Source organism: Engystomops pustulosus, chromosome 5, assembly GCF_040894005.1.
Source record: "Engystomops pustulosus chromosome 5, aEngPut4.maternal, whole genome shotgun sequence".
In the NCBI taxonomy this organism is placed as follows: Eukaryota; Metazoa; Chordata; class Amphibia; order Anura; family Leptodactylidae; genus Engystomops; species Engystomops pustulosus.
Window position 1 is genome coordinate 64,890,849 of NC_092415.1, and position 16,880 is coordinate 64,907,728.

Genomic DNA, 16,880 nt, shown 5'->3' on the forward strand with positions numbered 1-16,880 from the left:
TATTTGTATATAGTGGGGCACATTTACTAAGGGTCCACAGCCGCAAATCCGTCGGGTTTTTCCCGAATATTTCTGCTTTGCGCTGTATTTCACGGGATTGTGGCGCACGCGATCGATTTTTGGCGCAATCACGCCGACTTTCGTGCGACAGAAATCGGGGGCGTGGCCACCGGACAACCCGAAGGATTCAGACAAACCGTAGAATTTAAAAAGCCATTTGTGTCGCAAGATCAAGCACTCACATACACCAGAAAAAAGAAGGTGAACTTCAGCGGACCTCGGCGCAGCAGCGACACCTGGTGAATATCGGCGCACGGACCTTAGTGAATCCTGGCAGAACCCGAATCAGTGGCGGAGAACCCGCCGCTGGATCGCGACTGGACCGGGTAAGTAAATGTGCCCCACTGTGTATATGTGTATATATGCATCTACTGTGTATATGTGTATATACTGTGTATACATGCATCTAATGTGTATATGTGCATATACTATGTATATATGCATCTACTGTGTATATATGTAAATGCTGTGTATAGATGAATATACTGTATTTATACACGCATATATTTGTACAAGCATATATATGTGCACATTTAAATATATGCACATATATATATATATATGTATATATGATGTATGTTTATGTTTATATGCTGTGTATATGGTATGTATGTATGTATATGCTCTGTATACTGAATGTGTGTGTGTGTGTATTTCCCGTATGTGTCTGTATACGCTGTATGTGTGTGAAAATGCTGTATATACTGAATGTGTCTGTATTTGCTGTATGTGTGTATATTCTGTATGTATATGCAGCATGTGTGTATATGGTGTTTTTACACTGCATGTATATGTATATATGGTCAGTGTATACTGTATGTGTGTGTATATATATATATATATATTGTTTATAATGTGTATGCCGTATGTGTGATGTATATATACTGTATGTGTGTATATACTTTATGAGTTTGTGTATACTCTGTGTATTAGTGTATAAATGTATATGGGTACATAAATGTGTGTGTATACTTGTATATATATGGGTGCAAGCATACGAGTGTAGAACTTTATGTGTGTATATAAAGGTGTGTGTAATTGTATAAACTGTGGGCTGCATGTCTGGTGCGAGCTGAGGTATATGTTAAATGGGACTGCATATCTGGTAGGGGTGAAGGTAGATACAAAGATGTGTTACTGGGGGTGAGGCGGCTGTATGTAGCTGTGTTACTGGGGGTGAGGCGGCTGTGTATAGCTGTGTTACTGGGGGTGAGGCGGCTGTGTGTAGCTGTGTTACGGGGGGTGAGGCGGCTGTATGTAGATGTGTTACTGGGGATGAGGCGGCTGTATGTAGCTGTGTTACTGGGGGCCAGGCGGCTGTGTGTAGCTGTGTTACTGGGGGCCAGGCGGCTGTATGTAGCTGTGTTACTGGGTGCGAGGCGGCTGTATGTAGATGTGTTACTTTGGGAGAGGCGGCTGTATGTAGCTGTGTTACTGGGGGCCAGGCGGCTGTATGTAGCTGTGTTACTGGGGGCCAGGCGGCTGTATGTAGCTGTGTTACTGGGGATGAGGCGGCTGTATGTAGCTGTGTTACTGGGGGTGAGGTGGCTGTATGTAGCTGTGTTACTGGGTGTGAGGTGGCTGTATGTAGCGGTGTTACTGGGGGTGAGGCGGCTGTATGTAGCTGTGTTACTGGGGGCCAGGCGGCTGTGTGTAGCTGTGTTACTGGGGGCCAGGCGGCTGTGTGTAGCTGTGTTACTGGGGATGAGGCGGCTGTATGTAGCTGTGTTACTGGGGATGAGGCTGCTGTATGTAGCTGTGTTACTGGGGATGAAGCGGCTGTATGTAGCTGTGTTACTGGGGGTGAGGCGGCTGTATGTAGCTGTGTTACTGGGGATGAGGCGGCTGTATGTAGCTGTGTTACTGGGGATGAAGCGGCTGTATGTAGCTGTGTTACTGGGGATGAGGCGGCTGTATGTAGCTGTGTTACTGGGGGCCAGGCTGCTGTATGTAGCGGTGTTACTGGGGGTGAGGCGGCTGTATGTAGCGGTGTTACTGGGGGTGAGGCTGCTGTATGTAGCTGTGTTACTGGGGATGAGGCAGCTGTATGTAGCTGTGTTACTGGGGGTGAGGCGGCTGTATGTAGCTGTGTTACAGGGGACCAGTCGGCTGTATGTAGCTGTGTTACTGGGGCCGAGACGGCTGTATGTAGCAGTGTTACTGCGGGGATAGTGGATAGTGAGCAGGAGGACGTGTATGCACGCTGCACTGAGTGGGGGCCTCCACCAGATTTTGCGCCCAGGGGCCCCCACCATCCTTAATCCGGCCCTGGTAACCATAACTTTAAATATACCTAAGTGCAAGTCTAGAAATGCGCAGAAGAGCAGGCCCGCGCCTGCGCGGTCACTGCTCTGAAACAGGCGCGGGCCTGCTCTTCTGCACATGCGCAGACGGCAGGATCGCCGGACGAGGGCGCGGAGCTGCGCCGAAGATGGTGAGTAGGAGGGGAAAAGAGGCTACCGGGGCGTGGAGTAGCTGCCTCGTGTAACCTCAGATGCGGCTACTCCACGCCCCAGTAGCCGCATCAGTAAATTTGCATAAAAGTCTAATAAAAAATAACAAAAAAGTGTGGGGACGTGAGGATTAGCCCTTAAAAGGGCTATCCTCACGTCCCATTGATCCACCTACCACCCAATCTACCTTTATAGGTAGATTTGTGGTGGTAGGTTCCCTTTAACAACTTATCTCAATTTTTCTTTTTATAAGCAACATTTATGTGAACGGTTATTACATTTTGTTTAATTTACATACACATATGCTTATGTAATGAATTTCAAGCGATGTACGAAACCATGTACGAAAGACATCTACTAAAACAACAGTCTTAATTGTTACTCATTGTGCACAGTACACATCTCGGCTACATGAACAATACATTCAGACTCTTACCTTAATCCCTTAAGGATGCAGGGTTTTTTCATTCATTTCTCGCTCTTCACCTTCAAAAATCCATAACTTTTTCATTTTTACGTGTACAGAGCCGTGTGAGGGCTTATTTTGTGTGTAACAAATTTTACATTCCCGTAATGTTATTTATTTTAACATGCCGTGTACTGGGAAGCTGGAAGCTGCGTCATGTTCTTGTGGGCTAAGTCAATTTTGAGGACTGTGCGACATTTTAATCACTTTTTATTCCATTTTTTATGTGATGTAAAATGGTGTAAAAGTCGCATTCCGGACATTTGGGCGCCATTTCCCGTCTCGGAGGTTACCGCCGGTTATAACCGTTTTTATATTTTGATAGATCGGGCATTTTGGGACGCAAGGATACCTAATATGTTTGTGATTTTTACTGTTTATTATGTTTTATATCAGTTCTAGAGAAAGGGGGTGATTTGAATTTTTACTATTTTATAAAATTTTTTAATTAATTTAATTAATTAATTAAAATTAATGAATTAATTAAACTTTTTTTTTTCTTTTTTTTTTTTTCACTATTTCTTAGACCATCTAGGGTACATTAACCCTAGATGGTCAGATCATTCCTACCATATACTGCAATACTTCTGTGTTGCAGTATATGGCGTTTTTGCAGGTGATTTGTTACAATGAGCTACTGGCTCATTGTAACGAATCTGCAGAAGCCATGTCATGGCAACTGATCACAAGCACCGACCGCAGTTATTAGCGGTGGGGGTTTGCTGCAATATGCAACAACCCCCACCATTGTATGAAGAGGGCTAAGCCCGTGAGCCCTCTTCATACATTTCCTGTACCTCTGCGCCGTAGAGCTATGGCGCAGAGCATTAAGGGGTTAAAGAGAACCTGTTAGGTAAAATAACCCCCTAAACTAAATATATTTGCATAAACTGCAATTACAAAGCATTGCCCCTATCCCTTCATTGTTTCTCTACATACCTGTAAACTTGAGGTCCTAAAGTTGTATGCAAATGACCTGTGAGATGTCCAATGAGTCATTATCATATTCAAGCTATCCAGCTTATTCATGAGTGGGAGGCCCAGCCACACCCCCAGTGCTTGACTGACAGCCTGTTAAATGATGTAATGGCTCCTCCAAGAGCTTCCTGGTGCTGGCACCCCCTGCAGCCTGTGTGTGTATAGGTGTGTATAGGAGATGCTTTACTATACATTACACACAGACCTGAGCAGGGGTAGGAGAGGGGAGGGGTAACAGGGGTGACATCACTTTCTCTCGCCATGTGACCAGCCTTATTTACATAATAAAGAAAAGATGATTTTATAACGATTAATGTATGAATCGACTAGATAAAGGCTGGGATGGAATCCTTGTGAGCTGCTCCAACAGGTAGTAGTGACAGGACTAGTGACAGGGTCCTGATGACAAGTGTCCTTTAAAGTTCATCAGAGATACCCATTTATCTGACAAGGGTACTGATACACTTTGAACCCGCCACCCATCTCCTGCCACTACAGTAGTTGTGCCTCTGTCTCCTGCCAAAAAGATTAATAAATCTCACTTACAGTTGCTTATCTTTTATTATATTCAATCCCTTATCAAATGACTTTGCATAACATGAAAAGTACTGTCAAGTCTGTGTCAGTGTCTTCAGGGATTGTAGGTTGAGGAGACATTGTCCACATGTATTAAAGTGTTGGCACCAGTTTTCCGTCTGACTTTGTACTGAAAAGAATGTACAAACTGCTTACACAGGTATTTATGATGTTTTTGTGTCAGTTTTGTCCACAGCATCACAAATTTCCGGACCCAAAGGGGACAATTCACACACATCTATTATAGCCACTTGACAGAATTTTTATCAAGCTTTATGTTAAAGGAGCACCAAAAAAAATGGTGCACACTTCCCGAGTGTTGCCGGGTGCATCAGATTAATGAAGCCCATGTTCCAGTATTCAATAATATGTCACACTCTACACATTGTTGAGGTAAACTGCATACTTTTGATATATGTGGACCATTGACTTTTTCTGTGATTCACTCATCCGGCACCCATCACTTTTCACTCTGCCTTTGACTCTGCAAGAGTAAATATCGTGTAACTATGATTGCCTGCTCCCAGCACCTAGTGCAGAGCCTCTCCTGACTATAAGTATTTGCATCTCACTTTACACACCACTGTTCAAATCCCTGTCTAGCACTGTTCACACTTGCAGTTGTTGTTCTGAGTTTCATTCGGTACCTCCCCTCTGGCCTGTATTACTGATTTGTCTTTTGTTTTTGACCCGGTTTGTTTACTGCACATTACTGTATTTATCTCTTCTTTCCTAAGTAGGGAGACTTAAAGGGAACCTACCACCACAAATCTTCCTATAAAGGTAGATTGGGTGGTAGGTGGATCAATGGGACGTGAGGATAGCCCTTTTAAGGGCTAATCCTCACGTCCCTGCACTTTTTTGATAACTTTTATTAGATATTTATTCAAATTTAATTATGCGGCTACTGGGGCATGGAGTAGCCGCATCTGAGATTACACGAGGCGGCTACTCCACGCCCCGGTAGCCACTTTACCCCTCCTACTCACCCATCTTTGGCGCGCAGCTCCACGCAGCTCCGTGCAGCTCCCTCGTCCGGCGATCCTGCCGTCTCCGCATGCGCAGAAGAGCAGGCCCGCGCCTGTTTCGGAGCAGTGACCGCGCAGGCGCGGGCCTGCTCTTCTGCGCATGCGCGCCGAAGATGGGTGAGTAGGAGGGGTAAAGTGGCTACCGGGGTGTGGAGTAGCCGCCTCGTGTAATCTCATATGCGGCTACTCCACGCCCCAGTAGCCGCATAAGTAAATTTGAATAAATATCTAATAAAAGTTATCAAAAAAGTGCAGGGACGTGAGGATTAGCCCTTAAAAGGGCTATCCTCACGTCCCATTGATCCACCTACCACCCAATCTACCTTTATAGGTAGATTTGTGGTGGTAGGTGCCCTTTAAGGAGGGATTATCTTCTAGTTGTTTCCGGTCATTAGGACTTGCTGAGGCGATAGGCAGGAGTCAGTTTTGGGGGCTTAGTTTAGGGCTCACTGAAATGTTTGTCTTTGTGAGTCACAGTCCCCCTTACAAGGACAAATTATTTGGGATGATTTCCAATGTCACTCCCAATGACTACCTTGTCTAAAATTTCAACCAGACTACTACAGTGGTGTCTATTACATACGTAGGGGGTTTCCAACTTCCAAACAAGTGGAACTGAACACTAATTTTTTTCACATTTGTCTGAAGATGTCATGATGGAAAGACCCACTTTAATTATTGATATGCTATTATATACTATGGGTCAAAAGTACGTGGACATGTGATGATATTGTATTACCGTATATAACAAATGGACTTGCATTTACTGCATAATTTCTTCTATTTTTTGTTGCATAGCAATGATGGATGGTTTCTTTTCTTGTGGCTTGATCTGTTCTTCTTGTAAGATTAATTGAAATGTTTGCATTAAATACTGAAAAGACTCCACACAAGAGACACCTGGCTGATAGTTATTTCTTATGGATCCACGTAAATTTCCTTCTGCCTTTATCTGCCTTTTTAGAGTTTTACTGGCATTTTTTTTTACTTCTGGTAATTGCCTCAAAAGAACAAAGCTCTTTGTTTAAGGGGAGCTCAGGGAAATCTTAATTGCCATAAGAAACCAGACAGTTTCCAAGTATTCCTGAATGACTTTTTCTTTTTCTTTTTACATTAAATATTTAATATCTAATGCTGTAGGTAAACCTTTCATAAAGAGGCTGGAGAATTGAGTTCCTAAAGACCACTCCATAATTTCTAAGCAGTTATAGTGAGATAAATGTTGATAAACCAGTATTTAGCTTTTTATGTAAATTTTTACTTGAAAGTATGCGAAAGGAAAGACTGGATAAAGAGTGTATATAAATATAACTACCCTAGAAAAAGTGATAAAAGCTATTCAGAGTTGGCAAATGATCAAGTTTTAATGTGTGTAGTTCAGTCGACTTGGCACTTATCAGATGCAAATATCTATTTGGAAGAAATGAATGCCACCTTCTTGGCAAGTATGAACCACCAAAGTAGTCTGTGAGATTTACAAGGCTAGGACGGAGTGACAGTTTAAGACTGTGCGGTCATCAGATTTTATTGGTTTTGCTTACTGTACATTGCCTCATACAAAGTAGTACATTTGTATAGTCAAACGGAGAACTCTCATCTTTTCAGATATTAGAATTTGACATACATTACTGGCATTTTATAAAATATGCAAGCAGCATTGAACAGCTGCTGATTTGCTGTGCATAGTATGGCAAGTGGTTACGCTAAATACATAATGGTAAAGGCTAATGTCCCTAACTAACCTCTTTTGTATACCAATTTACCTACAAAATTGCTAACATTTTCATCTATTTCTGGGGAGTGAGATTTATTTAATAGTGTGAGGGGTGTAACAATTTGGACGTGCCTACAATATAGCATTTCCTTCCTATTCTTCAAACTGAAATGTAAATTTCAAAAATTAAAATGATACTTTGTGTGTTTAAAAAGTCATTTATAGCAACCTCATTACTTTAATGAGATTTTGTATATTTCAACCAATACATTCTTTAAAAGATCCATCTTTGTCTTTCACAACGGGGCACACATTAAAATGAGTTTGAGGGAATGAGAGTGAATGAAGAGAAATAGGGGCTCATGCGCCGGTGGACCTCGGCGGGGAAGTGACGGTTGCAGGAACTCGGGCGCACAATCTTCATGAATCGCGCCGGACTTCATCCTCGTCGGACTGTCGGAATCAGGGATCGCGACTGGACCAGGTAAGTAAATTTGCCCCATAGTCTGTTCTTGTATGTGGAAGTATCGTGAAATATAGAAAACAATATGTCAAGCAGAAAAACATATATTATAAATATACGGCCGGTCAGGTACTGGAAGGGATGAATATCTCACCCAAATGGGTAAGATGAGAAAGCCCGGATTGTTTGTTTCTTAGCAAATGAGTATGGCTGGATTTTTTAGGGAATGGCAGGTAGGCCGGTAGTGGGACTTTCCTTTCCCATCCCTTTCAGTCCACACCTTGTGGACACACTTGAGGAAACCCAGATAACTGGGATTATCCTCATTAGGGAGTTATAAAAAGTCTGCTGTTAGAGCAGAAAACGGCAGGGCTTTGCTCCTGCTGGAGACTGTCTGAACTGTTTGTTATTATAGGTGAGGAAACCAATTTCTGTTTTAGTTAGTGCCCTGAAGTGCAGGTGTTTATTTTATGCTTTGTGTGCTGCATACTGCTGTTGGAGTGAATAAACCTCAAAATTTAAACTGCTAACCTTTGAGACTGTGTCATTGCCAAGCACCCAGCAAACCCAGATCCTGACAATATGACACTATTTATAATAATTATTATACAATTAGTGGGAGCTTTTTTATGCTGAACATGGTATCTGATCTGAAGGAATGATTTTATAAAGTAAGAGGGTCTATGTAAATTGACATGCCCAAGAGCCAGTAGCTGATACTCCTCAGTGATTAAAAGATGTTAGCATGCATAAAGAGATAGCCATTAAATGCTAAGCAGGACAGGGCACCGGACCCCTACATTATGTATATGGATTTAACTATTTGTAAAGTCTGCGGCCCACAAACTCCATGCAGCCCAAATGGTAGCTCGGAGCCCAGCCTTCAAGGGGGCCCGTGGCCACCCAAACCAACGACCATACATCTTATATTTAGTATATTTTATACTGAGAAGAACGTTCACCCATGAAATCCTCATACATCTCTTCCTGCTCTCAATATGCAAGTGCCATTGTAGGACCATTGAAGACTATACAAAGGTCCTGAAACCCCAGATTGAAAGCAGGCAAAAGGGCCATTCTCCATTCCCCAAGAAGCTTTATTCTAGTACCATGTCGGAAGTGATTCCAGACTTGTCTGTGTCTCCTGTCTCTACTCTCATCTGCTTTAAATTTTGCCTCCTCTTTTACATGGAGTTTGTATGTTTCCCCTGCTGTTTAAGATGAGAGGAAGGGTGAAACATTTTAGCCTTGCTGCCTTCTGAACTTCTATCTTTTTTGGTTTCCAAGGACAAAATGACAAAATTAACTAATCAGTGTCACACTGGTTCCGCATTAATAAAAATTTGGTCAGAAATATAAAAGAAAAATAGGTAAACTAGAAAAATTGTAAAAATATTTTCTCACTCCTGAATATATTTAAAAAATTAGATCAAAAGAACTACAAATAATTTCTATTGGGCCATCTGTCACTGCCATAGTATAAAATATATATTTATAAAATATATACATTTTTTTTTGGTATGTCAATGGCAGGTCAGCCATTGGTTGGTCACCCAGCATACCTTGCAATGAGGTACTGCAAAAGTTCTGGAGAGTCCTGTGTTCCAGTATACATGAGAAGGTCTGCAGAAACAAGCAGCCCGCTGCTGTCTCCCTCAAGAGGGCTATCCCTCTTCCAGACCAGGAGCTCTGTGTTCATCCCTCCAGAGAGCATGCACTAAATTGGTGCCCAAGTACCCCAAGCTATTCTCCATCCCCAAGTTACAGGACCATGGCTGTGAGCTGAACCTAGACTGCAACTGAACCATTAGCTACCTTGTGGACCCCTCAGGAAGGATTTTTATACATGTCGATTTATATATTCATTAACCCTGTCTCCACATTTGATAGCTGACTCCCGTTTACATCATAAGCCTCCCCTTCACCATCCAGCCGTGGATCTCTTCATTACATGTACACCAGGACTGTTCCAGGAGTAACCTTCATTACAACGAGACAACCCCCTCTTCTGGCCCTGCCCAGAATGGAACGGGCCTGTTCACTTGAACCAAGCTACCTACAACTAGCACTAATGCTAAGCTGCGCATCAAGTGAGACACTCAGGTACCAGGAGAATCCAGCTGCACCCCACCAAAGGTCAGCCCCCCGTGGAAAGACATTACAATAGTCATCCAGTCTCTTTGATTTTGATATTTATGTCAGTTGTTGCGGGTACTTCTAAAAAGCCACCTCTTAATGATGACAGATATAGAGGTCCTGCTGCAGCTGGTGCTTTGTTATCATAGCCGAAGACCAACGCTAATGCTCGGGATTGGAAACCCCTTAGACATTATGGTCATCAATGTGGTAATGATGTTTGGGTAAATTGCATATTAAAAGTAGCAGTAGGAGCTAGGAATTTGTGCAAAAACTCATGGAGAAAAATGCATATAGAAGGTATTCAATGTAGTAATAAACATCCTCATACTACTGTATATCTGCAGAACATTTCTATGAGACCAATTCACCTAAAACATCAAGATCAATAATTCACTTTGTAAGGTCAATATTAACCTATTCCCATTGGCTCAAATGAAAAGGAAAATGGGTCTGAAGCTGACGTATAACAGCCTGTATAAATAATGGATGCACGGTCAGTCCCTTATACTCCAAAGGCCATCAGTCTAACGTTAATGTATGAGATAACTAGCTACTTCTCTTGTAAATTTATCACACTAGCATTAATGCATTTGCTGAGTGCATGAATATTTCACAATAGAACTGTGTCAGGATTAGAAAACCTATTGGGATTTGCACTAGTGAAATTTAAGCGGCATCAGGGAACTTACAAATGTTTTAACCACATTAATGATATTAAACTTTGTAGAAGCTTTAAATGTATTTTTTTTTAATAATCAATCTTTATTAATTTTTCACATAATTACATTATTAGAAATATATATATATATATACCACACAATAAATATTACAAATATAAAAAGGAGTAGGATATATTACAAATATACCATAAGAACCTATTCTAACCTCTGAATGTACACATATTATGCCATATATTGGCAGAACTTTTCTACCTTTTGCCACATTTCAGGCTTCAAACATAAACATAGAAAATTTTTGGTGAAGAATCAATGAATGGGACACAATTCTTGCAGTGCAGGAAACTCACTCCAGAAGTTCAGTGAGGATCTCTGAATGATGTAATGTTGTCCTTAATGACTGATGATGAGAAATATAATCCATCTGTGTATATCAAGTCTGCTCTGTGATCGTTTCAGGGTTCTGTTTAAAGCTCAGAGAGCCTCATGAAATTCAAGGAACACATCAGGCAGTTCCCTGATACTGTTGTGGAGCAGTTTAACCCTTTGCCGACATGGGCTTTAATAGTACGGCACGCATCGGGTGCGGGTGCATAGAGAGGGCTCACGTGCTGCGCACTCTCCATAGCCGGTAAGATTTACTGCTAACATCCGCAATCAGTGATAGCACGCCATCTTGGTGATGATCATCGCTCCCCGTGACGTCATCAGGGAGTGGCGATCGGTCGCCATGACAGCCTCGGGTCTTCAGAAGATCCGAGGCTGTCTCGTTTTAACCATTGTGTGATTTGGTAGGATCCTATGGTAGTACCTAAGGTACTTTAACCCTAGGGGGTCTGAAAAATAGTAAAAGTAAAAATAAAAAAAGTTAAAAAAAAAATTATAATTAAAAAATCCTAAAAATTTAAATCATCCCCCTTTCCCTAGAACTGATATAAATATAAACAGTAAAAATCATAAACACATTAGGTATTGCCGTGACTGAAAATGATCTATCTATCAAAAAATAATAACGGTTTTTCACTGCATTTAACCCAGTAACGGAAAATAGCACCCAAAGTTGAAAATGGCACTTTTTTGCCATTTTGAAAAATCTAAAAAATTTTATAAAAAGTGATCAAATGGTTGTACAATCCGAAAAATAGTAGCATTGAAAACATCATCAAAAGTCACAAAAAATTACACTAGCCACAGCTCTGTACACCAAAGTATGAAAAAATTATTAGCACTAGAAGGCAAAATCCCCCCCCCAAATTTTAGTACAGGAGGTTTTAATTTTTGTAAATGTATGAAAACATTATAAAACCTATAAAAATTTGGAATGCATATGATCGCACTGACCTAAAAAATGAAGTAGACATGTCATTTGGGGCGCACAGTGAAAGCCGTAAAAAATCCAAGCTCACAAGAAAAAGGCACAAATAAGTTTTTTCACCATATTCACTGCATTTGGATTTTTTTTCCCACTTCCCAGTGCATGGCATGGAATATTAAATACCGTCACTATGAAGTGAAATTTGTAACACAGAAAACAAGCCCTCACAGAGATCTTTACGTGTAAAAATGTTATAGATTTTTGAAGGTGGAGAGTGAAAAATAGAAATAAAAAACAAAAAAGGTTGTGGTCGTTAAGGGGTTGAAGCCACAGTTCGATAAAAATATTTCACAAACTTTAAACATCCCAAGGGGCACTGTGCAAGCGATCATATTGAAATAGAAGGAGTATCAGACCACTGAAGACTGATCAGAGATGCAGTAAAGAAGCCCATGATTACTTTGGATGAACTGCAGAGTAGTCTACAGCTGAGATGGGAGAGTCTGTCCATAGGACAACAACCAGTCACGTACTGCACAAATTTGGCCTTTTCGGAAGAGATATTTTCAAAGAAATCCATAAAAAGTCTTGTTTAAAGTTTGCTACGAACCACCTGGGAGACACAAAATATGTGGAAGAAGGTGCTCTGGTCAGATGAAACCAAAATTGAACTTTTTGGCCACATTGCCAAATGATATGTTTGACATAAAAGCAACACAACTCATCCCCCTGAACACTACGTCCCCACTGTCACACATAGTAATGGGAGCATCATGGTTTGGGCGTGCTTTTCTTCAGTAGTGAGAGGGAAGATGGTTAAAATTGATGGAAAGATGGATGGAACAAAATACAGGGCCATTCTGGAAGAAAACCTGTTGGTCACTGCTGGTGCTGTGTTGCAGCGGTGGTGGATGCCATGTGATGCTGCACACAATAGCACAGGGACCCACTACAATGAGGTCACTGTGAAGTGGTTAGTGGGCAAGCGGCAATAGATTATTGTATGGTACGTGGATGTGCGGTCCATTCTTTTCTCTCCCAATGTTGGTTATATCCAGGTGTTAGAAAAGCCAAGTCAAAGTTCAGACCTAGTTCAGAATCTAATTGAGAATCTGTGGAAAGAGCTTAAAACTCTTACAATTTTATATCTTTATGCTTTAAAGCCTGAAATGTGACAAAAGGTAGAAAACTTCAAGGGGGCTAAATACTTTCGCAAGGCAGGTTACCAAATATAAATCCAAAATTCAGAGATCCCACTCCCTACCCAACCATTACCCCTAACCCATTAAATTTAGTTTTTAAATTCAGAATTTCTGAAACATGTTATTTTAACATATCTCATGGTAAATCAAAGGGGTTCCCCCAGTACAACATAGCAGAACTTAAGGTAAACACTAATGCCATTGTACAGTAAGACCTATAGGAGTCCATAAGGCCGCTTTCACAGGTTGTTTGAATTACTTTTATAAATGCTATTCAAGTACAACATGGAGGAGCTTTTCCTGCCCGCATTTGCATTTAGATTAGAAATGAGAAATGTGTGTATTGCATTGTTTAAAAGCAAAACACATGTTGCTCATTCAGTATAGCAAGCATTTATCTCTAAATGCTTCTGTGATTGGCAGAAGCTTACCTTTGTAGCCCTAACCAGTAGTAGATTATAATATAGGTGGTTTCGGCAGTAACCTTGGGCCCAAGGCTTCTATGGAGCCCATGGCCACACAAACCACCCTCCAAATTTTATACTTAGAGGGGCCATAACCCATGAAATCCTTGTACATCTGTTCATGCTCTGTATTCACATATACACAAGAGCCATTTCAGGACCTTTGGTGGTCCTCCAATAGTCCTGAAACTGCAGATTGAAAGCATAAAGAAGGGACTCATCTTCATCCATTTGATACCAGGTTATGAGTTGTCAACAGTGAATGAGACTTATGTGCCAATAACCCCAAGCAACTGGATGCTAAAGTTTTCTACTCTACCAGCAATATAATTTGTTTAGACCAAAGAAGATTAATTCCACACTCCAACAATCATGTAGAATAAAAAAAATCAATATGTATTATGAATATAAAAAATACAAATACATTGGAAACCAAAGCACAGGTACAATTTGCCTGGCACAATATGGTGTGAGCATACATAGTATTAAATGATTAAAGATCATAGAAACATCAGTTTGTTCAAAAAAGTGTTACATCACCAATCCGCAGCAAAACCCACAGATGAAGGCTTGACTAGGTATAGTCTGCCTGAGGAGAGTGCAGGATGCATCAGATTCATGAAATGTGGCGCACAATCTTCATGAATCTGGCACCCCCCTGCAATGCTCTGGCAGAGTACACCAACTTTTTTTGGTGCACCGTTAACATGAGTGTGCAACACAATGTCGAGCTGCAGTAATAAATATGGAGCATAGTGCAACTGGGCAGCAGAACGCCCTTTATGTGCAGAAATTTGTGTCACATTCAGCATGTTTTGTGGACACTTTATAAATACCTGTCAAGCTCTTTGCACGTTCTTTCTACTGCAAAGTCAGACAGAAAACTGGCGCAAAGGCATTAATAAATGCTGCCCATTGTTTTTTGTATCAAAGGCTCATATTCCCAGAATACCCCCTTTAATATAATTTTTATAAACTCCTTAGATGCAAAAGTTGATAGAACTTGTGGCATCTAGGGTGGTTTCTAATATTTTAAATAACCAAGACGTACAACTGCAGGAATTGTATTCACAAATTACCCAATCTAACTTACCTGAGTGAAGTTGGCCCCCCCACCTTGTTCAAATCAAACAAAATTGGTGTCAAACGTTTGTGCTACGTTTGTGCTGGTTTGTGCTGCTCAAATTTTTGTTTGTGCTGCTTTTGTTTTGAATATATGAACAAAAAATGAAAGGTCAAAAGTTCAAGCAGCCCCCCCACATTAACCAAATCAAACGTTAGTGCTCCATTTGTGCTGGTTTGTGCAGCAAAAATTTTCGTTTGTGCTGCTATCATTTTTAATATATTCATACTTTTTTCCAGAGGTCATCAGAGTTCATTTCTTCCAAAGTACAATGTGTTTGCTAGCTCCCCCTGGTGATCAAACTAGGGAAATGTCACTAAGTTTGTTTTTTACCAGTTCATCCTAAACACCTTTAACCTATGTAAACACCTTAACATACCGTAAAAATGATAGTGGCACAAATGAAAATTTTTGCTGCACAAACCAGCACAAACGGAGCACTAACGTTTGACACCAGTTTTGTTTGATTCGGGTAATGTGGGGGGGCTGCTTGAACTTTAATTTTTTGTTCATTTATTCAAAACAAAAGCAGCACAAACAAAAAAATTGAGCAGCACAAACCAGCACAAACGTAGCAGAATTGTTCGGCACCAGTTTGGTTTGGTTTGGGCAAGGTGGGGGGGCTGGTTGACCTCTGATGACCTCTGGAAACTCTCATTAATATCTTAGAAACAATAGCAGCACAAACGAAGCACAAACGTTTGACACCAATTTTGTTTGATTTGAACAAGGTGGGGGGGGCCAACTTCACTCAGGTATCTAATTACTCAAAATCTAGAGAACTCCAAATATTGTCAAATATAAGTACAAAATCCTAAAATGAATCATAATAAACAAAAAGCCTGCTTACACACAAAAATGTAGCATGCCTGGATGCCTGGCAATGCTACGATGTATATATATATATATATATATTATGGCCCCAAATAATATTCTAGCCCCACCATATAGTACCCCCCCACTCCCAGTATAACATGAAACCTCCCCACATTTAATTAAAGTACATGAAAAATAATAAAATATATACTCACCTGCAGGCGGCTGCTCCCTCAGCGCGCGGCTCCGGTCTTCATGCGGCTCTTCTGTGAGCCGCGGCTCCACAAAGTGACACAGGCGGCGTGACGTCATGACGCCTGTGTCACTGCTTAGAACGGAGTGACGCAGCTGCCGGAAAGGCGCTGCGTCGCTCCGCTGCTCCGCATATAAATCGCGCCTGTGTTTTAAAGAGACAGGCGCGATTTATTTAGCTGGTGGGCGATTCGGGCGTTAATGGACGCCCGAATCGCCCACTTTAGAGCGGCAAATTTCGCCGCCCTTTACAGGGACCCGCATTCTGCCGCCTGAAGCGAGATTTTCATCTCGCCTCATGGTAGATGCGGCCCTGCAGGAGGGTGAAGACTGCAAGTGGTGGTGGATCCTAGACTGTTTACCACGCATGTGTGGCCAGCGCTGGGGACTAAGAACCTGTCGTTTCTCTGGAGATGAAGGACTATAAACACCTAGTGCCTTATAACTTTATATTACATTATCTGTAAAACTCCCTACAATTGCTAATAACATTACATCAGTGAAGGGAGTGATTCTTGATTATCTAAAAGGTGCTTTGCAATGTCTCTGACTGTACAACCCCTTTAAGTTCTTGCTGAGCCAAAGCTCTTTTGAGATTCCCTCCACGACATCCCAAAGTGATTTTATCAATGCCCTGAAATTTTTGGAGTCTCCAATTACCATTGTGATACTTTGTCTGGATACTGATGTCTTGGTATTGTTTTCAACTTCTTGACTTCCTCTAGGTCCACAGGGGCACTGAGCATAATAAATCACATTAGAAGTCCTACATGTGATATGATAGACAATTTTGTACACCACATCTCCTGATGAATCTGTGAAATCCTCTCCATAAGACAACATGCATGAACTCCATTTGGGGACTCTGGAGTTGAAGATATACTTTGAGGTGTTTTCTACATGCTGGTTTCTCACCAATTGGTTAGGTAAATTGGAAGATCTGCATGGAGTAACGACACCATTTTTCGAAATTGTGTGACCGATATCCTTGTATGTGTGTAATAAAGGCCAAAATCTCAGCAAATGTCCCTCATCTCATGCCATTTTGCATGATATTTGGTAATTAATCTTACCTGATCATCTTTCTTCTTTTTCGGTTTTATTGGTAATAACCTAGATCTTGCAGTTTCTTTGGCTTTTATATACCCACAGTT